This window comes from Bison bison, unplaced genomic scaffold (genome assembly GCF_000754665.1).
Source record: "Bison bison bison isolate TAMUID 2011002044 unplaced genomic scaffold, Bison_UMD1.0 scf7180017864390, whole genome shotgun sequence".
Taxonomy (NCBI): domain Eukaryota; kingdom Metazoa; phylum Chordata; class Mammalia; order Artiodactyla; family Bovidae; genus Bison; species Bison bison.
The window spans coordinates 2658242-2683281 of record NW_011494962.1 but is presented as its reverse complement, the minus strand read 5'-3'; positions in this window follow the sequence as shown (position 1 = coordinate 2683281).

The window sequence follows — 25040 nt, the reverse complement described above, 5'->3', positions numbered from 1 at the left end:
CATGGACGGAGGAGCCTGGTAGGCTGTAGTCCATGGGGTCGCTAGGAGTCGTACACGACTGAACAACTTCACTTTCACTTTTCGCTTTCATGCATTGGAGAAGGAAATGGCAACCCACTCCAGTGTTCTTGCCTGGAGAATCCCAGGGATGGGGGAGCCTGGTGGGCTGCCGTCTATGGGGTCACACAGAGTCGGACACGACTGAAGCGACTTAGCAGCAACATTTTATGCATTCTTCAATCACTATGCTGCAATAATGCTAACTATAGTGTTTTTATGAACCTGGCATACAGAAAATTCTTTGTAAGTACTGAATTGAATGAGATGCTCACAGTGATTCTCAAAGTTTACCTTGTTCCTGGGCTTGTCATGGGCTCAGCATAGATGGACACCAACCCCTTGTCAGGACATTGAGGGGATTAGGGGCTCTCCTTGTTGCCCACATTCGAACACGCCTCCTGCTGTCAAGTTGAGAGTCGTTGAGTTACTGCAGGCCAGCCAGTGCGCTAGGCGCGCTCTCACTCGTGGTCACAATGATCTTCATAATAGTCTGACCTGCTGCTAATTATTATCCCCATCTTACAGATGAGAAAACCGAGGTTAAGTCATTTGGCCACAGTCACACAGCGAGTGAGTGGCCGAGGGATACAAGAACCAAAGCCACACTACTTTTGACTGGTTTCCGTGTGCCTTTCCCCCATGAGAGCTGGGTAGTTTGTGCAGGTAGAGATATGGTCTCCGTAATCTTGGTCCCCCAGCTCCTGACACACAACAGCCCGGTGTCGGAAAGTCCTCAGGAAATTCGTGAGCTGCACTGAATCACACTTGGTTGCATCTCTTTGCTGACTAGTTACGAATATGAGATAATACATTTAGTTGAGATGGTGCTGTGTCTACACTTCTAGAGTCTTCTTGAGTTAAATACCCGAGGTTTGTCTACACTCGAGAGTCCTGTTTTCATTTCTCTTTTGCCCATTAAGTACCTTGTTGAATTCTAATTTTACATTTACCTGCTTCCTATATCATGTGTTTGCTTATCTTTTTAAGATTTTTTTTTTTTTTTGAGGTGGGCCATTTTTAACATCTTTATTGAATTGGTTACAATATTGCTTCTGTTTTATGTTTTGGGTTTTGGCCTTAAGGCATGTGGGATCTTTGTTCCCTATCCAGGGATTGAACCCTCGCCCCCTACATTGAAGACAAAGTCTTAATCACTGGACCACCAGGGAAGTCCCTGTTGGCTTATCATTTTTCTGCCTAGATTTGCTGCCTTCGTTCTCTTCTGCCATCTTTTTATGTGATCCTCTCAGTGAAGAGAGCCTTTTCCTTTTTTTCTTCAATAGGATGCTCTTGTCCCACCAGCTGTTCATTTGAGCAGATTTGGTTGTTCATGTCCTGCCTTCCATACCTCTTCAGTATAGGCCTTGCAGACCAGCTCAGCTTCCCCTCCCATGGGGGTAGATCCTAAGCCAAGTTCATGCCATTGTCCCATACATTCATGAAGATGGCACTCAATCAACCAGCTCCAGGCCCCATTCGTGTAAGTGGCTCATGGCTGTGTGTGTCCAGAAAAATCAGTGTGGGAACTTGCATAGCCACTTAGAGCCTGCTCTTTTAGAGTTTTCACATCCCCCGCCCCCCCAGGCTTACTTTTCCATTTCCTTAATTGTTACTCTCCTCCCCTCCACCTAGAAACCCTCTGTTCAGACCTCATATCTGTTCTGAGGCCAGCTTGATGCAGAGTTCCACTTTCATGCTTCCATTTTACTTTCACAACAGATCTGTAAATTAGTTCAGTTTAGTTCAGTCGCTCAGTCGTGTCTGACTATTTGTCACCCCATGAATCACAGCACACCAGGCCTCCCTATCCATCACCAACTCCTGGAGTTCACCCAGACTCACGTCCATCGAGTCAGTGATGCCATCTGGCCATCTCATCCTCTGTCATCCCCTACTCCTCCTGCCCCCAATCCCTCTCAGCATCAGCATCTTTTCCAATGAGTCAACTCTTCCCATGAGGTGGCCAAAGTACTGGCGCTTCAGCTTCAGCATCATTCCTTCCAAAGAAATCCCAGGGCTGATCTCCTTCAGAATGGACTGGTTGGATTTCCTTGCAGTCCAAGGGACTCTCAAGAGTCTTCTCCAACACCACAGTTCAAAGGCATCAATTCTTTGGCGCTTAGCTTTCTTCACAGTCCAACTCTCACATCCATACATGACCACAGGAAAAACCATAGCCTTGACTAGACGGACCTTTGTTGGCAAAGTAATGTCTCTGCTTTTGAATATGCTATCTAGGTTGGTCATAACTTTCTTTCCAAGGAGTAAGCGTCTTTTAATTTCATGGCTGCAGTCACCATCTGCAATGATTTTGGAGCCTAAAAAAATAAAGTCTGACACTGTTTCCCTATCCATTTCCCATGAAGTGATGGGACCAGATGCCATGATCTTCGTTTTCTGAATGTTGAGCTTTAAGCCAACTTTTTCACTCTCCACTTTCACTTTCATCAAGAGGCTTTTTAGTTCCTCTTCACTTTCTGCCATAAGGGTGGTGTCATCTGCATATCTGAGGTTATTGATATTTCTCCCAATGATCTTGATTCCAGCTTGTGCTTCCTCCAGCCCAGTGTTTCTCATGATGTACTCTGCATATAAGTTAAATAAGCAGGGTGACAATATACAGCCTTGACATACTCCTTTTCCTATTTGGAACCAGTCTGTTGTTCCATGTCCAGTTCTAACTGTTGCTTCCTGACCTGTATACAGGTTTCTCAAGAGGCAGGTCAGGTGGTCTGGTATTCCCACCTCTTTCAGAGTTTTCCACAGTTTCTTGTGATCCACACAATCAAAGGGTTTGGCATAGTCAATAAAGCAGAAATAGATGTTTTTCTGGAACTCTCTTGCTTTTTCCATGATCCAGCGGACGTTGGCAATTTGATCCCTGGTTCCTCTGCCTTTTCTAAAACCAACTTGAACATCAGGAAGTTCACGGTTCACATATTGCTAAAGCCTGGCTTGGAGAATTTTGAGCATTACTTTACTAGCATGTGAGATGAGTGCAATTGTGCGGTAGTTTGAGCATTCTTGGCATTGCCTTTCTTTGGGATTGGAATGAAAACTGACCTTTTCCAGTCCTGTGGCCACTGCTGAATTTTCCCAATTTGGTGGCATATTTACAGCATCATCTTTCAGGATTTGAAATAGCTCAACTGGAATTCCATCACCTCCACTAGCTTTGTTCGTAGTCATGCTTTCTAAGGCCCACTTGACTTCACATTCCAGGATGTCTGGCTCTAGGTCAGTGATCACACCATCATAATTATCTGGGTCGTGAAGATCTTTTTTGTACAGTTCTTCTGTGTATTCTTGCCACCTCTTCTTAATATCTCCTGCTTCTGTTAGGTCCATATCATTTCTGTCCTTTATCCAGCCCATCTTTGTATGAAATGTTCCCTTGGTATCTCTGATTTTCTTGAAGAGATCTCTTAGTCTTTTCCATTCTGTTGTTTCCCTCTACTTCTTTGCATTGATTGCTGAGGAAGGCTTTCTTATCTCTTCTTGCTATTCTTTGGAACTCTACATTCAGATGTTTATATCTTTCCTTTTCTCCTTTGCTTTTCCCTTCTCTTCTTTTCACAGCTACTTGTAAAGCCTTCCCAGACAGCCATTTTGCTTTTTTGCATTTCTTTTCCATGGGGATGGCCTTGATCCCTGTCTCCTGTACAATGTCTCAAACCTCATTTCATAGTTCATCAGGCACTCTATCTATCAGATCTAGGCCCTTAAATCTATTTCTCACTTCCACTGTATAATCATAAGGGATTTGATTTAGGTTATACATGAATGGTCTAGTGGTTTTCCCTACTTTCTTCAATTTCAGTCTGAATTTGGCAATAAGGAGTTCATGTTCTGAGCCACAGTCAGCTCCCGGTCTTGTTTTTGTTGACTGTATAGAGCTTCTCCATGTTTGGCTGCAAAGAATATAATCAATCTGATTTTGGTGTTGACCATCTGGTGATGTCCATCTGTAAGTTAGGTTGTGTCTAATTCTATCATGTTGCCATTTATTCTTGAGTTTATCCATCTATTTTGTTCCTTTCCCTTCTCCTGTTTTCTTTGGGATTAGTGAAGTGTTTGTTAGCATTCCATTTTATCGCCTCTGTTAGCTATTTAGCTACAATTTTTGTTTACTTACGTGGTTGCTGAAAATGTGCATCTTTATTTTATCACAGTCTGACGTGGATTAATAAGACTTCATCTGAAATAGAACCTTCCAACAGTATGCTTCCATTTGCCCCTCTCCCGTCCTCTGTGATGTTGTTAGTATACCTTTTTCTTCCACATATATTATAAACCCAGAAACACATTGTTATTATTTTTGCTTTAAACAGTCAATGTATTTTAAATAAATTTAAAAAAAAAGAAAAAAGACGTGTTATATCTACCACATATATTTACCATTTTCAGCACTTTTTTTTTTTTGGGGGGGGTAGAATGTGTATTATAGATTGTGTTTCTATTTGGTAATGTTTCTCTTTGGCTGGAAAGATTCCCTGTAACATCTTTTGATTTTTGTTTTTGTTTGTTTTTTGAGGCTTGTTTTTTTTTTTGGCCACACTGCTGGGCTTGTAGGATCTGAGTTCTTCAACCAGGGATCAAGCCTGGGCCCCTTGCAGTGAAAGCACTGAGGTCCTAATCGGTGGACCACCAGGGAATTCCCTTCCTTTGCTGTTATTCAGTCAGTAAGTTGTGTCCAACTCTTTGCAACCTCATGGACTGCAGCATGCCAGGCTCCTCTGTTCTTCACTATCTTTCAGAGTTTGCTCAAATTCATGTTCATTGAGTCGGTGATACCATCCAACCATCTCGTCCTCTGCTGCCCTTTCTCCTTTTGCCTTAATATTTCCCAGCATCAGGATCTTTTCCAATGAATCAGTTCTTCACATCAGGTGGACTTTATAGTTTTTATTGTGCAGTTCAGCTGGTGATAAATTCTTTCAGTTTTTGTTTGTCTGAACATGTCTTTATTTTGCCTTCATTTTTGGAAGAGGTTTTCACTAGATATAGAATTCCAGGCTAACAGGGCTTTCCCTCTCAGAGCTTTAAGGGGTCCTTCCACTGTCTTCTGGTTTGCACAGTTTCTGATGAGAAGTTGGTGAATAATTCTTATTATTGTTCCCCTGTAGTAAGGTAGGTTTTTTTTCCTTCTGTCTCCAGGAAGCTTTTAAGATTGTCTCTTTGTTTCCCAGCAATTTGACTATGACATACTTAGATGTGACAAACTAAGCTTAGTATAGTTTAGTTTGTCTTGCTGTATGTAAATCGAGATTCTTGGATCTGTGGCTTGGTGTTTTCCATCACATTTCAAAGTCATTCCTTTTGTGAAATGTTTATTCTGCCCCAGTTCCTCTTTGCTTTCCTTTTGAGACTTCAGGTGTGTGTATATGTGTATGTGTGTGTGTGTGTTACACTGATTAATACTGTACCACATATAACTCAAGCTGTATGCTTTTTTTCAGTTCTTGTTTTTCTGTGTGTTTCAACTTGAATACTTTCTATTATTCCATCTTCAAGTTTACTAATCTTTTCTTTTGCAGTGTCTAATCTGCTGTTAAGCCCATCCTGTGAGTTATTGCAGTTACTGTGTATTTTTGAATTTTACAGTTCCCATTTAGTTCTTTTTCATAGTTTCTATTCTCTGATAAGATTATCCATCTATTCATTCCTTATGTCTTTTGTTTTTTCCTTGAAATTCCTGAACATGTTTATCTTAGTCATTTTCACCTTTTTGTCTCCTAATTCCATCTGTAGCATCTCTTGACTGCTTTGTTTCCTCTTTGAAACATGTCATAATTTTCTATTAGACTTTATTGTCTTCTTTTCAAGACTTTATTCTGGTAGCAGCTGATTTATTGGTGGGTCAGCTTGCTGGGGCTGAATGCTGGCTTTTGGCTTTGTTACAGTAGGTCCAGGTGGCCTAGCTCCTAAGATGTGGCCTTTCCTGGATCTCTGTTGAATGACCAGAGTGTTCATCGAACTCTCTTGCTCATGCCCACCAAGGACATCAGTGTCTCCCCAACTGCGTGACCTCAGGATCTCTGTTCAAGCCCTGTTCTCTCCTAGGCTCTGGCATTTCACTCTGCACACTTGCAACTCTGTTTGAAGTCAAAGACTCAGGCTGTTTTTCTCTGTGCAGCTTCCTCCTCTGAGACCTTCCTTGCTAATTTCAGCCCCTTCACTGCCTTAGCATTTGGTCACCTTTTCCTCCCACCTTGGTTTGAGTTCTACTTCCCTGTGCTGTGGTTTGGAAAGCCCCCAGGCAAAAGACTAGACTACATGTGGATTTCACCTCTTCTGTTTCTCTTCTCTCAAGGGATGTTCCCATCCCTCTACCCTCTGTAGTTTTGCACCTGAAAACAGTCATTTAATCTATTTTGTCCAGTTTTATTGTTTATGATGAGAGGGTGAGCCCAATAAGCTTACTCTGTCATGGTGACACAGAGGTTACTCTGTAGTTAGACATTATTAGTTTCTTAAAGAGTCAAGGGACTGGAGAGTCAGGGTCCATAGGTGACCTTGCTCAAGGTCACACCAGAGCCAACTGGGTAAGGGCTGGGACTCACATCTGAGCCCACGCTTGCCTGGTTCTAGGGCTCTCCAATCACTCCTCCTTTCTGTATCACTTTTCCTTTTCCATCTTGTTTCTCTTTAAAAAGACTATATGGTGATCTCTTGTCCACCATCACACCTTCAGTTCTATCATATTTCCCACTGTCCCTCATTTTCATGGCTTTGAACTTTGCTCCACCCTATCTGGCACAATTTGTATCTTAAAAATCTACCCTCTCCTTTCTGCTTCTATTTATGTCTGAATATGTAGTTATATGCTATGCTATGCTAAGTCACTTCAGTCGTGTCCGACTCTTAGCGACCCCATGGATTGCAGCCTAACAGGCTCCTCCGTCCATGGGATTTTCCAAGCAAGAGTACTGGAGTGGGGTGCCATTGCCTTCTCCGGAATATCTAGTCATGGTTCTTATTTATTCTTGTTTTTTCTACACATAAAGCACTATATAGACTTCTATTTATACATTTTAGACTTTCCTGGTGGTTCAGATGGTGAAGAATCTGCCTGCAATGCTGGAGACCTGGATTCGATCCCTGGGTCAGAAAGATCCCCTGGAGAAGGAAATGGCTACTGACTCCAGTATTCTTGCCTGGAGAATTCCATGGACAGAGGAGCTTGACGGGCTACAGTTCATGGGGTTGCAGGAGTCAGACATGACTGAGTGACTAATAGCTTTATACATTTTAACTGAACCAAAGATGAAATGAGTTTCATTTCATGCATCTTTTCACCCTTTTCTCACATGCCATTGAAAACAGGTGGTCAGGGAGGCCCCAATGAGGAGTCCAGGTCCTGAGGGGTCAGGGAGAGGCTGGGGAGCCCAGCTGCCTCTCCATACACAGCTTGAATGTGGTTCTTGTTGGCTATGGGTTGTCGGCTGATGATTCATGCATTTCTTTATTATTCTTGGCATACTGGAATGAGCGCACTGCTTTTTCTTTCTATACTTTTCTTCTCCTGGAAACAATTTCATAAAGATCCCCTTATGATCCATTTCAATCATGCTACTAAAATATGTCCAATTCTCTCTCTTCTTTTTACCATTATTCTTTTTTTCCCTTACATTTCTAGCATACTCTGAAATTTCATATGCAGTTTATTTTTTGCTGTATCTTTCTCCTTTTCCCTCATTTTGTTCTTGGTACAAGTTCCTCTAGAAACCTCTCTGTGGTTCTTTAAATTTCATCATTTCTACTCCAGTTTCTTCATCCAGGCCTCTCTGTTTATTGCTTCTACTTGAGGGAGTCTGGTCTTCTCTTTAAAACCCGTGGTTTCAGGGCCACTGTCCTTGAGCACTTCCTCATATCATGTCATTTTCTAACATACCCACCCCTGCCAGCCTGGAAAGATCAGAGGCCTGCCCTCCCCTTGATCTTTTCTCTTTTGTTTTTAATCTCTTCTTGTTCCATCAGGCATCTACCCCCTTCTTTATGCCTCTGCCAGACTTCTAGTTTTTGACTAGCAAACTTTGGCTATTACCTTCACAAAATAAAAATCGGAGAGTCAGTTACATTACATGTCACCACCTCTCTTCTTTTTTGCACATGAATAATGTCAACCCTCCTGGCTCAGTTTCTGTTTTGATAATCATGTGGCCAACTGCTGGAGAATGTGTTTAAACAAATATCTTTCAATTCTATGCACTTACAGTTGGGGTTATTTGGTTTGTTGGGGAACTTTTCTTAGCTCTCTCATTTCATTCTTTTCTGAGGAATTGGTAGAAATCTTCCTTTCTTCCCGGCCCTCATACTCTTGTGGCATTTAGAAAATGAGTGATGTTTTATATATGGCTTTTTTTTTCATATTTCTTTTGGGGGTTATAAAGATTTCTTTTGGGGGAGATATGCGTATCCATGAAGCAGATCGATTGCTTCTTTAATTAACAAGCATCATTATGTATCATCAGTTCCAGATCCTACAAATCTTTGCAAAGTTCCCACTATAAACTATAAATAAAAGTCTCTTTTAAACTGCCTGGTAGGGAAACCCATGGATCTGGTTCTTCTCTTCTCCATTTGGAGAATAATCTGCTCCAAATAGGTCATACCCCAGACTACTTCCTGCACAAACTCATGCCTTGTTCTTTCCCTGGAGTCTGTTGAGCAGTAACGCTTGCCTTCTTGTTAGTGATAATTTCATGCTTTTACTTTGAATTATTCACTGTCCTCTTTGGTTGAAAATATAATTAGTCTCCAAAGGCTCCTTTTAAAGTTACTTTCTTCTGTCTCCTTTTTTTCCGCCCATTCCTCCAGGACTTGGGATCCATCCACAGTGTGTTGGCCAAGCTTTTCTATCTCTTTGAATAGCTGTTCCTCCTCTTCTTTCATGCACTTCACAGAACTTCCCCCCTGGAGTCAGGCTTATCTCTTAGGCTCCTTTCCTCATCAGAAGTTATCTTTTCCTGGATGTCTTCTCAGGGCACTTGATCACCATACCCTGGCCTCTTTCTTGGGTTTCCTTTCCCCATTGTTCCCCATCACCAGCTGAACTCAGTCTTTATTTCCTCCCCTTCTGGAAGCTCTGCGGAACCCCTTCCCTTGCCTCCCAGTCCCACATAGTTTCCTTGACTCCATTTGAGCAGGTAGGTGTTCCCAGCTCACCCTTTGTTTTGCACCTTTGAATCCAGCCCAGCTGGTCCAGCCTCCATGTTTTCATGACTTGCTTTTCAACAGTCTCCCTGGCTGTTCTTCAGCAAAGGCCATACACACATTAGGTAGTAAGGGTTGTATTCTCAGTAGCTGAAAGATTGACTTCACATTCCACTCAGATGATTTCTTGAGCTTTCTCTTTTGCAGGGCTTTATTGTATATAAAAAAAACCAGGGGAAATCTCTCAAGCTTGTTTTTTCTTTTTTTAAAAAAATTTTATTGGAGTCTGGTTGATTTACAATGTTGTTTGTTTCAGGAGTATAGCAAAGTGAATCAGTTATACATACATACATATCCACTCATTCAAGCTTTTCTGATAGCTGTTCAATTTCCTACTTCCCCAGTCTAAGCTCTACAATGCTCAACAATTATTAGCCCTACAAGATAGTTAATCACTCCCCAGGTCTCATGAATTGAGTCATAATGTAGTTGTGAATGAGGCCTTTAGATTGCTTCCAGTGGAAGCACCAGAAAGTTCCTGTAGTACCCAGACCCCTTTTTACTGATAAAGTTTCTAAGATATATCAGAGTCCTCTGGTGGTCTGCACTTACTTCACACTTCTTACTCTTCATTTCTGGGAAGGTCTGCAAATCTGTTCTTTGGGTTCATCCAAAATGAATTGGAAATTGGGTTCTGTAACACAGGTCCCAGACCACAGAGGGCTTGAGAAGGCACAGCCTGACTGCTGTCCCAGAGGCTGGGCAACCTTGGGGAACCTCTTACTATGCTGGTTCCCTCAGTGATGTGGATGAAAGCCCAGACTTTGGCATATGGGTTTGTGCCTCCATTTCTGATTCAGAATTTAGGTTTGCAGGCCTCATCTTTTCAGTCTCCAGACCCATGGGATTGAGGCTTATTGTTTACTTGTATGGTTGGTTTTTATGGTCAGCAGCACTGGTGACTGTCTATCTAGTTGGTGTGTTACCAGTAAGCAAATCCTACGTTTAGGACCCACTGGGTTGTCTGTATGACTGCATCAGCCATGGCTGGTGATGGCCCCTTCGAGTGTTGTTGGCTGGATTGTTAGGCTCTAGTTTTAAGACACTGCTGTTAAAAGGCAAATATTCCTGAAGATTCTCATTAGGTGATTTCTTAGGGAGTACCCCGGTTATGCCATTGCCCTTGGAGTTTGATGAATAAAGATTACCATTCTGGCTCTTCTACTTAGTAGCTGAATGAGCCATAAAGTCCTTGAACCTGTGTCTTCATCTGTAAAAATGAGTATATCTACTGCATTGGATTGTTATCAGAATTCATCAAGGGCTTTGGGAAGCTACTGTTATCACAAAGTGCTATTTAAATGGTAGTGGTTTCTGGTGCTTTTTGTTTTTCCTTCTTGCCTTAGCTGATTTGGTAGAGGGTAGGGGAGTGAATCGGAGAAGGCAATGGCACCCCACTCCAGTACTCTTGCCTGGAATATCCCATGGACGGAGGAGCCTGGTAGGCTGCAGTCCATGGGGTCGCTAGGAGTTGGACATGACTGAGCGGCTTCACTTTCACTTTTCGCTTTCATGCATTGGAGAAGGAAATGGCAACCCACTTCAGTGTTCTTGCCTGGAGAATCCCAGGGATGGGGGAGCCTGGTGGGCTGCTATCTCTGGGGTCGAACAGAGTTGGACATGACTGAAGCGACTTAGCAGCAGCAGCAGCAAGGGAGTAAATGACATCCAGGACATACAATAGAGATAATGATAAAGAATAGCTATAGTGATAAAGGACTCAAGGCAGGTGGAAAACTCCAACCCTGTGGTAGACAGGGCAACACAGGACAGAAAGGGGAGAACTGTGTCTGAAGAAGTAAAGGAGGATTTCCCTGGAGGTCCAGTGGTTAAGACTCTGCACTTTCACTGCAGGGGACATGGGTTCAATCCCTGGTTGAGAAATTAAGATCCTACAGGCCACATGGTGTGGCAAAAAAAAAAAAACAAACCATAAAATAAGATTAAAAGAAGTAAAGGGAATATATGTCTAGTGAGAGGGGGTCCTTGTTTCTTTACCCTTTTGTGAAATGATGGCTGTCAGCCCTTGTTTTGTGGCAAGAGGTGGGGGGGAATAAGGAAGACGAGATGGTTAGATGGCTCAATGGACGTGAATCTGAGCAAACTTTGGGAGATAGTGGAGGACAGAGGAGCCTGGTGTGCTGCACTCCATGAGGTTGCAAAGAGTTGGACACGACTTAGTGACTGAACAACAACAAGGGAGCGAATATACTAGAAAGGTTTTTGATGAAGTGTTTTCTTTTGGAAGGCCCAGGCCAGTATTAAGACAATGAAGAGTGTTAGGAATAGGCATGGAATTGTGGGCAAGAGGTGGGAAGACTCACTGAAGATGGCTGCACCCACTCACCAGCTTTGCTCAGGACAGACCTAGTTTTCCAACATTGATGTTGAGTGGTATTCATGTTAGTCACCGGCCTGGGGATGGAATCAATCAGAATGTGATCTGATGGACGTGAGCCAAAGGGACATGAAACTTAACCACAGGCTGTGTCCTACCCAGAGGATAAGCCATGGGGCTCTGATGTGGCGGGGGGAGCCCTAGTTGTATCCCTACTCTCAGGCGTCTGTGTGGAGGAATGAGCTAGACCCTGGTTGGGGGTTGTGTGTGTGTGTGTGCACGTGTGTTGGTGCTCAGTTGGTGCCTGACTCTTTGAAAACCCATGGACAAGCCAGACAGCCAGTCTCATCTGTCCATGGGATTTCCCAGGCAGGAATACTGGAGTGGGCTGCCATTTCCTACTCCAGGGGTTCTTGCTGATCCAGGGATCGAAGCCACGTCTCTTGCATCTCCTACATTGGCAGGCAGATTCTTTACCACTATACTAGTGCTACCTGGGAAGTCCTCCTGAGAAGATCCAGTGATCTCATATCTAATTGAAGGTCTCTACCCTCTCTGGGTATTGGATGCCCTGGGAAAGAATAGCAGAGGGAACCAGTGCTGAATACTTCTCTGGGCTGGATGGTGATCAGGCTCTGGGCCATGGTTTCCTGCATGACTAGAGACAGTGGCCACATTCTTTAATGTGACGGCAAGGATGAGACCGTGCCTCCACGCCAGGACTCTCCCCTTTTCCTTCTTATCTTTGAATGGCATTCGCATGAAACCCTGATGGTCAAGTGTTACCAGTTTCCTAACTAAGGCATCTGGTGTTTGGCAGATCCCGAGACATGTGACTCTATGACTTTGGGCCACTTGGACCTTCTCTGTGTGAAGAGAGAAGGTACCATCCATGGGCTCAACATGCTCCCTTGATACTCTATCTCCAACTCCTCTCGGAAACAAATCACAGCACAACAAAAACTAAGACACCAACCAAACAACGTCAACCAAAACCAAATCAAATCCCCCCTTTAAAAGAGGAAACCCCAAACATCATTCTCACCAGTCACCCCAGGGGAAGCCAACTCTCTGTCTTCCAGAAAATGAGAGAAACGCGCTCTTCAGAAAGCGTGCCACACATGAATCACGTAGCCTCCCACGGCTTCATCTGCATGAAAATAGACAGTTCATCTGCTTCTGTTTTGCGTTTTCTCCTGCCCAGAAGTCATTATCCTTTGGTGACTTCACAACCAGTGGCTGCCGTGGTGGCTGGTGAGGGCAGTGGGCAGGACCAACTGGTTAGGGGGCCAGGCTGTCCCAGGACCGCAACGTCCCAGGACAGCGAGAGGCAGCGAGCTGGCTGGGATGTGGGAGGGAGGCTGGCTTGGAGATGACCGCGTTGAGTTCCCGCGTGTGTACTTTCTGTTTGAGTCCAGGGAGGGGGATCGACTGCCCAAGTTGTCCCATGAAGGGGTATGGAAATGGGACAGACATGGAGTGTGTCATGTCCAGGTGTTCTCTCCAGATGGGACAACAGGCGGGGCCCAGGCTGCCACCCTTGCAGCAGAGGTGCTTGGTGTTCAAGGGAGTAGGGCGCAGAGGACCCCTCTCTCTGTGGGCCCAGAGCACAACAGAGTCACACGTGTGGACTCCCATCTTATGCTGCCCTGAGTCATGTTTCAGGAAGGGCTTAGACCAGGCCAGGGATTGGCCGACTGTGGCTCACAGGCTCCATCCAACCTGTGGCCTGTTTTTGTGAACTAAGAATGGCTTTTATATTTTTAAATAATTGAAAAAAAAAAATTTAAGACCATCGTTTTCTTTTTAAAAATTTATTTATTTTTGACTGTGCTGGGTCTTTGTTGCTGCGAGTAGGCTTTCCCTAGTTACAGTGAGCAGGGGCCACTCTCTAATTGTGGCACACTGGTTTTTCATTGCGGTGGCTTCTCTTGTTTTGGGGCACGGGGCTCTGGGGTGCGAGGGCTTCAGTAGTTGCAGTGCATGGGCTTCGTTGCTCCATGGCGTGTGGAGTCTTCTCAGACTAGGGATGGAATCCGTGTTCCCTGCATTGGCAGGTCAATTCTCAACCGCTGGACCCCCAGGGAAGTCCAAGACCACCATTTTCATGACATGTGAACATTATCTGAAATTCAAAATTAGGTGCTCATAACCAGACACAGGACACAGCCGTGTCCATTCCTTTACGTATTGTCTGTGCGTGCTCTCGTATTTCAATGCCAGGTGAGGGGTTGTGACAGAGCCACACGTGGCCTGCTAAGTCCAGGGTGTTCACTCTCAGGCCTTTCATGGGAAAATTTGCCAGTCCCTGGACCAGATGACTGGAGGGCCCTCATGGCTCTCACATTCTAGACAGGGCACTGCCTTCACGTTTGAGGTCTTCCCACCTCCCATCAGCATCAGTTCTCCCTGTGAATTCTCCATCTGGCCCTTCCCTGTCCTGATTGGATGGGTTCAGCCAAGGGAAGCATAATTCAAGAAGTATGTTGCTAGAAACCTGGGGCTCTCAAGAAAGGTACCTTGGCAGGGGCCAGGGAAAGTGGGAGGATAGTGACATAGGACACAGAGCAGAAAACCATTCCTGTTAGCTAGCCTTTTAAGATGGAGAAGGCAGTGGCAACCCACTCCAGTACTCTTGCCTGGAAAACCCCATGAACGGAGGAGCCTGGTGGCTGCAGTCCATGAGGTCGCTAAGAGTCGGACAAGACTGAAGTGACTTAGCAGCATCAGCCTTTTAAGAAAAATTAAGTATAGTTGATTTGCAATGTTGTGTTAGTTTCTGATGTTTAGCAGAGTGACTCAATTATACATGTACATATTCTTTTCTGGTCTGGTTTCTTGTTGTTCGGTTGCTAAGTCATGTCTGACTCTGCAACTCCATGAACTGCAGCACGCCAGTCTTCCCTGTCCTCCACTGTGTCCCAGATTATGGTTTATTGTAGGATATTGAATGTAGTACCCTGTGCTCTGCAGTAGGACCTCATTGTTTATCTATCCTATATATACTAGTTTGTATCTGCTAATCCCAAACTCCTAATGTATCCTTTCCCTACCCCCTTTCCTATTGGTAATCCTAGGTTTGTTTTCTGTGTCTCAAAGTCTGTTTCCGTTTTTTTTAAAATAAGTTCACTTGTGTCCTGTTTTAGATTCCATATATAAGTGTCATATGGTATTTGTCTTACTCTGTCTGACTTACCTCACTTAGTATGATAATCTCTAGGTCTATCCATGTTGCGGCAAATGGCATTATTTCGTTCTTTTTAATGGCTGAGTAATATTCCATTGTGTATGTGCACCGCATCTTCTTTATCCACTCATCCGTCAGTGGACACTCAGGTTGTTTCCTATCTTGCCTATTGTAAACAGTGCTGCCATGAACATTGGGGTGCACGTATCTTTTCAGATTAGAGCAGAAAACCATTTCTTAGTTGTCATACTTAACATATTGATCAACAAGTTGAGCCAGTATTTTTGCAGTCACCTTCATGTCCCTGAAAACTCAGATTCACGCTAGATTTTCTTGTGGGTCTGGGACAAGGACCAACCTCTGTAAAGGGTCTCAGTAGACTTCTAGCTGGGGAAAGGCCATTTTCTCCTGAATTCCCTCTCTAGCTCTTGGCTTTTGGGTGTTAGACCAGATCAAGAGTTTACACCCACAACCTGGAGCGGAGCACTGGATTAGAAGCTGGCCCTGTGGAGAGCGGGTCCTGTGGCCCAACTCCTCCCACCCCAGTGCCCAGGTCTCTGACTTGGACCCCAGCCTTGCCCCTTGGTGCCCGCTGTCTGAGACTGTGATCTGTGCCTGTTTACTGCAGGGTGAGCTGCTCCGCCCGGGGCTGTTTCTTTAACCATAGAAGCCAAGCAGCTGTGAAAAGCGATTCCATCTACAGCTTGCAGGCCGTTCTTATAAATGGCTGCTGCTTAGTATTCACTCTCCAAGGAAGACAAACCCCTCATGTAGCTTTTGAGAGGCAGCAGCAGGTAAAATAGGGGGATGAAGGGATGGTGTGAATGTGTGTAATGGGCGCAAGGCACTGTCTCCACCCCACAAGGAGCAGGCAGACCAACATGCACAGATCTTAGAGTGACTTGGACCAACTTCCTACCCACCCAAGGGTCTCCTCTCCACCTTCCCTGACAGGTGACATTGAGTTGCCACACTTCCCTCCTCTCTTTGGTTGCTGCTATCATCTTCTCATGCCCCACCCAGCCCAGCATGTATCCCAAAGCTTCTCCAGGCTGAGATCTCATCGGTGATGGTATCCAGACCCTCCACACTCAGCTTGCCCTTTTGGGGACCTTCTCCACAGGGCATCTCGGTGAAGCAAAAGAAACACAAGCCCTGCCAGGGGTTTAATCCTGGGCCTTTAGCTGTGTTGCTTTGGAGAAATTACTTCAGATTTCTGAGTCTCCATTTCTGCAGACGTAAAAGGAATATAATAATTACTTTATACCATAATTGTGATGAGTAAATCATGTGAATGTGTAATATGCCCGGCACAAAGTTGGCCTCTCAAATATTATTTATATCTCAGCCCTGCCACACTGGCTTTCCTTTCTTCTTTCTTTGATGGTACTTTCAGAACTTAATACCAAATTGCTGATATGACTTGAACAATGAAGAGTACAATTTCATCTGTACTTAGGACAATTACCTTCTTTGTAAAAAATTTTTATTTTTAATCGGAGGATAATTGCTTCATCTGTACTTATTTCATCTACACTTAGGACAATCACCTTCTTTGTAAAAACATTTATTTTTAATTGGAGGCCATTTCTTCTGTACTTAGGACAATCACTTTCTTTGTAAAAAATTTTTATTTTTGATTGGAAGATAATTGGTTTGCAATATTGTGTTGGGTTTCTGCCATACATCAACATGAACCAGCCATAGGTATACATATGTCTCTTCCCTCTTGAACCTCCCTCCCACCTCCCACCCAATATTACCCCTCTAAGTTGTCATGAGCACTGAATTGAGTTCCCTGTGTCATATAGCAAATTTCTACTGGCTATCTATTTTACACATGGTAATACATATGTTTCAGTCCTACTCTGTCAATTTGTCCCACCCTCTCCTTCCCTCCCTAGAGGACAAGTCTGTTCTCTACATCTGCATCTCTACTGCTTCCCTTCAAATAGATTTATCAGTACTGTCTTTCTAGATTCCATATATATGAGTAAATATATGATTATTTTTCTGACTTACTTCACTCTGTATAATAGGCTGTAGATTCATCAACCTCAGCCTATTGGAACTATTTGGAACTGACTCAAATGCATTCCTTTTTATGGCTGAGTAATATTCCTTTGTATATATGTACCAAAACTTCTTTATCCATTCATCTTTCAGTGGATATCTAGGTTGCTTCCATGTCCTGACTATTGTAAGTAGTGCTGCAATGAACATTGGGGAACATGTGTCCTTTTCAATGATGGTTTCCTCAGGTTATATGCCCAGTAGTGGAATTGTTTGGGTCATATAGTAGTTTTATTCCTAGTTTTTTAAGGAACCTCCATACTATTCTCCATAGTGGCTATATCAATTAACATTCCTACCAACTGTGCATCTATTTCTGGTTTATTGACTATGCCAAAGCCTTTGACTGTGTGAATCACAATAAACTGTGGAAAATTCTTCAAGAGATGGGAATACCAGACCACCTGACCTGCCTCTTGAGAAATCTGTATGCAGGTCAGGAAGCAACAGTTTGAACTGGTCATGGAACAACAGACTGGTTCCAAATAGGAAAAGGAGTATGTCAAGGCTGTATATTGTCACCCTGCTTATTTAACTTATACGCAGAGTACATCAAGATTGCCAGAAGAAATATCAATAACCTCAGATATGCAGATGACACCACCCTTATGGCAGAAAGTGAAGAAGAACCAAAGAGTCTCTTGATGAAAGTGAAAGAGGAGAGTGAAAAAGTTGGCTTAAAGCTCAACATTCAGAAAACAAAGATCATGGTATCTGGTCCCATCACTTCATGGGAAATAGATGGGGAAACAGTGTCAGACTTTATTTTTTGGGGCTCCAAAATCACTGCAGATGGTGAGTGCAGCCATGAAATAAAAAGACACTTACTCCAACCTAGATAGCATATTAAAAAGCAGAGACATTACTTTGCCAATGAAGTCTGTCAAGTTAAGGCTATGGTTTTTCCAGTAGTCATGTATGGATGTGAGAGTTGGACTATAAAGAAAGCTGAGCACTGAAGAATTGATGCTTTTGAACTGTGTTGCTGGAGAAGACTCTTGAGAGTCCCTTGGACTGCAAGGAGATCCAACCAGTTCATCCTAAAGGAAATCAGTCCTGAATGTTCATTGGAAGGACTGATGTTGAAGCTGAAACTCCAATACTTTGGCCACCTGATGCAAAGAGCTGACTCATTTGAAAAGATCCTGATGCTGGGAAAGATTGAAGGCAGGAGGAGAAGGGGACAACAGAGGATGAGATGGTTGGATGGCATCACCGACTCAATGGTCATGAGTTTGAGTAAACTGCTAGAGCTGGTGATGGACAGGGAAGCCTGACGTGCTGCAGTCCATGGGGTCACAAAGAGCCAGGCATGACTGAGCGACTGAACTGAACTGAACCAACTGTGCCGGAAGGTTCCCTCTTCTCCACACCCTTTCCAGGCTTTCTTGTTTGTAGATTTTTTGATGATGGCCATTTTGATTGGTATGAGCTGATACCTTATTGTAGTTTTAATTTTTCATTTCTTTAATAATGGGTGATGTTGAGTTTCTTTTCATGTGTTTATTAGCCATCTGTATATCTTCTTTGGAGAAATGACTGTTTAGGTCCTCTGCCCACTTTTACATTGGGAGGACACCATTTTCTTATGCAGCCTAGTGACCTTGACTTGTGTTTTTGCTCTTTGGGACACACCTCTGGGACAGTGGTACTGGGTGGGAGTCAAGGCATCTGGGTTCTTCTCCTGCTCTTGCATTCATCTTCCCAACAAGTGTTTCCTCCCACCTGTACCGTGCACAGGGGTCACCAGTAAGCAAAACAGATGGCGGACCTGCAGCGAGGGGGCAGGTGATGAACAAATGGGCAAATGGTAGTATAATGCCAGAGAGGGACACAAACAATAGATAAAACTGCTGCTGCTGCTGCTAAGTTGCTTCAGTCATGTTCGACTCTGTGAGATCCCATAGACGGCAGCCCACCAAGCTCCCCCGTCCCTGGGATTCTCCAGGCAAGAACACTGGAGTGGGTTGCCATTTCCTTCTCCAATGCATGAAAGTGAAAAGTCAAAGTGAAGTCGCTCAGTCGTGTCTGACTCTTAGCGACCCCATGGACTGCAGCCTACCAGGCTCCTCTGTCCATGGGATTTTCCAGGCAAGAGTACTGGAGTGGGGTAAAAGCAAGCAAATATAAAGCTGGGTGAAGGATTGAAGGAGTTCTGACACTAGCTAGCTGTGTAAAATTTACTAAGACTCCACCTTTGAGCAAAGAGACAATTCAGATCAGCTGTTTCAAATAGTGCTCGTGGAGCCTAGAATCTTGGAGAGATGCCTTAGGGGGTCTTCCTAAGGTGGAAGCGAGAGGTCATGGCCTACTTGTCTATGCCTCCTCAGAGCAGTACCTTTGAAACATCTCTTTCCTTGGCCTCTGTGAAATTCTAATCGATCACAATATTCTGTTGTTAAAAAAAAAAAAAAGCTTGAGAATCTCCATACTGGAGAGTTGCTGGGTTCTCTTCTCACTCAAAGGCTGTGAGAACTGCTAGAAGTTTTTCATCTGAGCTGCTGCTAAACCAGATCTGCGTCATCGACTAGTGCATAAGGTCACCACGCGGGCGGGTACCATTTACATTTATTCGTGTGAGTTTTTATCTTCTTAGTTTGGGTCTATTGATCAAAGCTGAGATAATTTTGCAACATTATTCTAACATCCTATGTATTAGTGGTCCCTTACAGCGTTGGTTTTTCTGCTAATCTGTTTCAAATGCCATTTATACCTTCATCCAGGATGTTTATAAAACCATTGGTTAGAATGTGGCTGAAGGTAGGGAGAGACCTTTGGTCTCTGCTAGAGACTTACCAGGTTGATCTAACCATGATCAAGAACCTTTGGATTTTATCTTTTCAAATGGCCGTGGACCCATCTAAGTATACAAAGCACCCAGATGATATTTTCCTTTCTTAACTCTGACCACCTCATTTTCTGTTCTTATTTAATGGCTACAATCTATCAAGGTCTGGGATTGACTCTGGGGAAACAAGATAAATAAGACACCAGGGGTTCACAGCTGGTAGATGCGATGGCAATATAAACCAGTAATTGCAGCAATGTGATGAGGGCTCAAGGGCAATATGAATTAACCAGCATGCTGGGGGGAAGGGCTTGTCTTTGCCTGGAAATGTCAGGGAGATAGTCTGTGGAGAAGACATCACAGGTGATATCATTTAGCAAGTTGCCCGTGAGAAATGTCCAAAGTCGTACGAAATCCAGAGAATGACATCCATGGCATCATTCCTGATCTAGGTACTGAATAAATGTTTCTCGAATTTAGTTTTAACAAAAAGGGGGAGAGCTTCCCTGGTGGCTCAGTGGTCAAGAATCTGCCTGCCAATGCAGGAGATACGGATTTGATTCCGGGTCTGGGAAGGTCCCACATGCTGTGGGACAGCTAAGCCCATGAAGCACAGCTGTTGAGCCTATGCTCTAGAGCCAGGGAGGCACAGTGTCTGAACCCTCACACGCTAGAGCCCATGCTCCATAACAAGAGAAGCCTCTACAATGAGAAGCTCCTTTTCGCAACTAGAGATAGCCTGCGAGTAGCAAAGAAGACCTAGAACAGTCCACCCCCTCAAAAACAGGTGAAGTGCAGTGGAAAAAAAATTTAGAAAAGAGGAGGAAGTAGAACAGGTCAGGGAGCAGATGGAATGGAGCTTGAGTGAGATGGAAGCGATAGCCAAGGGACACTGGAAGCTGAGCTCAGGTAGCAGCAGCAAGAGGGAGAAGAGAGAGAAGGTGGGAGAAAAGTCAGGGCTTGTTGAAAGCCTGGGGTGGGGGCGCTGAGGGGGGTTGGGACAGAGGTCAGCTGAGGAGACAGTGCTCTGAGTTTTGTATCTTTCTTGGGGGTGAGGGTGCTTTCACTCAAGATTATGAGGAGAATGAGTTTGAGTTTCATCAACTTCCAAGAACTTTGGTGGAATATATTTTCCTCCAGAATCTTTTCCCTTCCAGTTCTTTATATATGTGTATGTGTGTGTGTGTGTATATTTAATCATATATAATTTTAATATAATAATGTATATAATTAAAAAGGAAACATTATTTATGGCTGTGCTGTGTCTTAATTGCTGTGAGTGGGCATTGTCTAGTCATGGTGCTTGGGCTTCTCATTGCCATGGCTTCTCTGCTCACAGAGCACAGCTTCTACGTGCTTGGGCCTCAGTACTCATGATGTATTGGCTTAACAGGCATGTAGGATCTTTCTGGACCAGGGATCAAACCTGTGTCCCCTGCATTGGCAGGCAGATTCTTAACCGATGAACCAGGAGGGAAGCCCAATATATAATTTTTACTTTAAGAAATATATGCACTCTTTTATTTTGTTTTTACTTACTTTTGGCTGTGCTGATTCTTCATTGCTGCGTGCAGGCTTTCTCTAGTTGCACAGTGGACTTCTCATTGCGGTGGTTTCTCTTATCGTGGAGCACAGGCTCTAGGGTGTTTGGGCTTCAATAGTTGCGACTTACAGGCTCTAAAACACAGGCTCAATAGTTATGGTATACAGACACAGTTGCCCCATGACGTGTGGGATCTTCCTGGATCAGGGATCGAACCTGAGTCCCCTGCATTACAAGGCAGATTCTTGATAATTGTACCATCAGGGAAGCCCTCCCTCCCAATTCTGACTTTGATTTCAGATTTCCACCAGTACCTGCTGAATGTGCTGGGGGTGGTGGGGGAGCAGTGAAACATCATTTTCCCCAAGGAACTCTTACACTGCCATGACATCCTTTTTTCGTTTGACCTGGCTGGATTCCATTCTAAATGATCAGTTTCAGCTTAGAAGCAGCATGTCTATTTGCCTGTCACACACGGTCTCAGATGGCACTAGTGGTAAAGAACCTGCCTGCCAGTGCAGGAGACATGAGAAACCTGGGCTCAATCCCTGGGTCGGGAAGATCCCCTGGAGGGGGGTGTGGCAACCCACTCCAGTATTCCTGCCTGGAGAATCCCATGGACAGAGGAGCCTGGCAGGCTATGGTCTACAGGGTCACAAAGAGTCTCAGGACTGAAGTGACTTAGCACGCATGCATGTACACTTCTTTTGGGGTGAGCAACTCATTCAGGTTTGCCAGGGACTTTCCTAGTTTTAAAAACAAAAGCCCCGCCTCCTCTGAATCCCTTTAGTCCCAGGAAAAGCTGGACTGTTGGTTGCCCCAGATGGACATGAAGCACTAGGGTTGCTTGGTGTGTGCGCAGAACTTTCTAGAGGGCGTTGGGGGAGGAAACAATTTTGCTGGAGCAAAGTGAGCTCTTTAGTGTGTTCTGCCCAGACTGAGAGGGGTGCTTGGGGGGCAGCAGGGAAGAGCCCAGGAGGGCTTTGTGTGTTCTCCCCGTGGAGGTCACCCCAGGGCAGACAGTGCCCAGCAGAGTAGAGGGGCTTCGAGCAAAGCTGTGAGTCATCTATGTCTTCATGGGGCCAAGCCAAACCTCCCCCGCTGCACTTTCCAAGCACTTAATTCATTGAATGGAGAAACCATGCTCAGTTGTGTCCGACTCTTTGCCACCCCATGGACTGTAGCCTGCCAGGCTTCTTTGCCCATGGGATTTTCCAGGCAAGAATACTGGAGTGGGTTGCCATGCCCTCCTCCAGGGGATCTTCCCCACCCAGGGATCTAACCCACAAATGAAGAAGATGATGGAGAAATCCAAGAAGACACAGCATGGAATCAAGCTGGGCTCTCCATCCTTAAGACCAGAGCTGCTCATCCTGGTCCTGGGAGTATCTCTCTCTCGGGACACTGGGATGCTTCCTTGTCACTGGATGCTGCTGCAGGAAGCTGGGGAAACAAGTAACCAGAGCCGCAGTCCTCCACAAAAACATCAGGTGAATAAAACCAAATGACCACGGATGTCCTGAGAGAGAGGTGGGCGCTGAATGCTCGTGGAAGACTGTTCCTCCTGTCTTCTCCCACTTTCCTTGCACACACACTCACTCTCCGGAGAGGAATGCAGAACGGTGAAATCATGCCTTCATCCACTTCCTGTCTGTGGCACGAGGAAGCCTTTAGCCAATCTAATCTGAAGTTTATTGCTCAGGCCAAATCCAGCAACCCGCTCCTTTCCCCCGCTCCCCTCCCACCTACCAGAAAGGTTAAATAGTTCCCACAGGGTGCAAGAAAGGGTTATTGAAAACAGCAGGGTTGTTTTCTTTTTTTTTTTTTTTTCCTTAACTTCAGCACTTCTGGTAAATCTCTGATCCAGCATCTCGTGGTTAACCACTGATACAGGAAATGACATTTAACGTTTTTATCACTGAGCCAGAAATGGAAGAACAAGGCGAGTCTGTGTTTAGGGAAGATGGGTGGCTGCCCACCACCTTCATCTTAAAGGAGCACCATCTCTATTTCCTGACGGCCGAGGTGGTCAGTGGCTCAAGGACCCCTCTGTCCGCTCATTTCCCTGCTGACTGTGAACAGAAGTGGCAGAGAATGTTCAGGGCCTGGCTGCTCAGAACAGGAACCCAACTGTCGTCAGCTATGGAAGGATTCTGGATGGCCCTTGGTTCCGCTTTCACAGGAGCCACTGCGTGTGGGGACAGGCAGGCAGGAAATGTGTGGATGCCTGCCCGAGGTCCCAGGCATTCTGAGCCACAGCATCAGCCGGGGGTGGCCAAACCCAGGGCCACCTGGTCAGAGTGAGACTTTGAAGGGAGCATGGATGGTCCTTGGAGGGTCATTGACCTCCTCCCCGATGATCAGCAGAGGAAGAGCATTCAACACCACAAACCACAGTGAGACACCGTGTTTGGTTTCGCTTGCAGCTTTGCTAGGTCACTGGGTTCTTCTCCATTTTTGTAGTTTATTGTTGCCCTTTTGGGATGAGGGGCTTTCAGTGCAGCTGCAAAGTGGGTTCCTTGTAAAAACAAAAATGACAGCAATGACAACAATAAATCCTGACATTGTTAAGAGGTAAACAGTCTAGACTCATGATCTTTACTTGCTCAGGGTCAAGAGCTGCTTAGGGTCAGAGCCAGGCAGGATTCGAGTTCCGTGTGTCCTTGCTGAAGCCATCCTGCCCCACAGGAATCTAGCAGTCAATACAGCCCTGGCCCTGCCTGCTTGCCCAGCCTCTGTCACACCCACTGGGCAGGGAAGGGAGCTCCGGGATTCTAACTGTGAGCCCCCCTGGGGGAGTGGTGTGGGGGAGGCCAGTCAGTGTGATGTTAACAGACATCTATCTTCCAGTATTAATTAGAACCATGTGTGGGAGCTAAGTCGCTTCCATCATGCCTGACTCTTTGCGATGCCATGGACTGTAGTCAGCCAGGCTCCTCTGTCCGTGGGATTCTCCAGGCAAGAATATTGGAACAGGTTGTCATGCCCTTCTCCAGGGGATCTTCCTGACCCAGGGATTGAACCTGCATCTCTTACATCTTCTGCATTGGCAGGCGGATTCTTTACCATTAGCACCACCTGGGAAGTTAATTAGGACCATCAGTTCAGTCCAGTTCAGTGTCTGACTCTTTGCGACCCCATGAATGGCAGCACGCCAGGCCTCCCTGTCCATCACCAAATCCCGGAGATCACTCAGACTTGTGTCCATTGAGTCAGTGATGCCATCCAGCCATCTCATCCTCTGTCGTCCCCTTCTCCTCCTGCCCCCAATCCCTCCCAGCATCAGAGTCTTTTCCAATGAGTCAACTCTTCGCGTGAGGTGGCCAAAGTATTGGAGTTTCAGCTTCAGCATCACTCCTTCCAAAGAAATCCCAGGGCTGATCTTCAGAATGGACTGGTTGGGTCTCCTTGCAGTCCAAGGGACTCTCAAGAGTCTTCTCCAACACCACAGTTCAAAGGCATCAATTCTTTGGTGCTCAGCTTTCTTCCCAGTCCAACTCTCACATCCATACATGACCACAGGAAAAACCATAGGCTTGACTAGATGGACCTTTGTTGGCAAAGTAATGTCTCTGTTTTTCAATATGCTATCTAGGTTGGTCATAACTTTTCTTCCAAGGAGTAAGCGTCTTTTAATTTCATGGCTGCAGTCACCATCTGCAGTGATTTTGGAGTCCCCAAAAATAAAGTCTGACACTGTTTCCACTATTTTCCTATCTATTCCCATGAAGTGATGGGACCAGATACCATGATCTTTGTTTTCTGAATGTTGAGCTTTAAGCCAACTTTTTCACTCTCCACTTTCACTTTCATCAAGAGACTTTTTAGTTCCTCT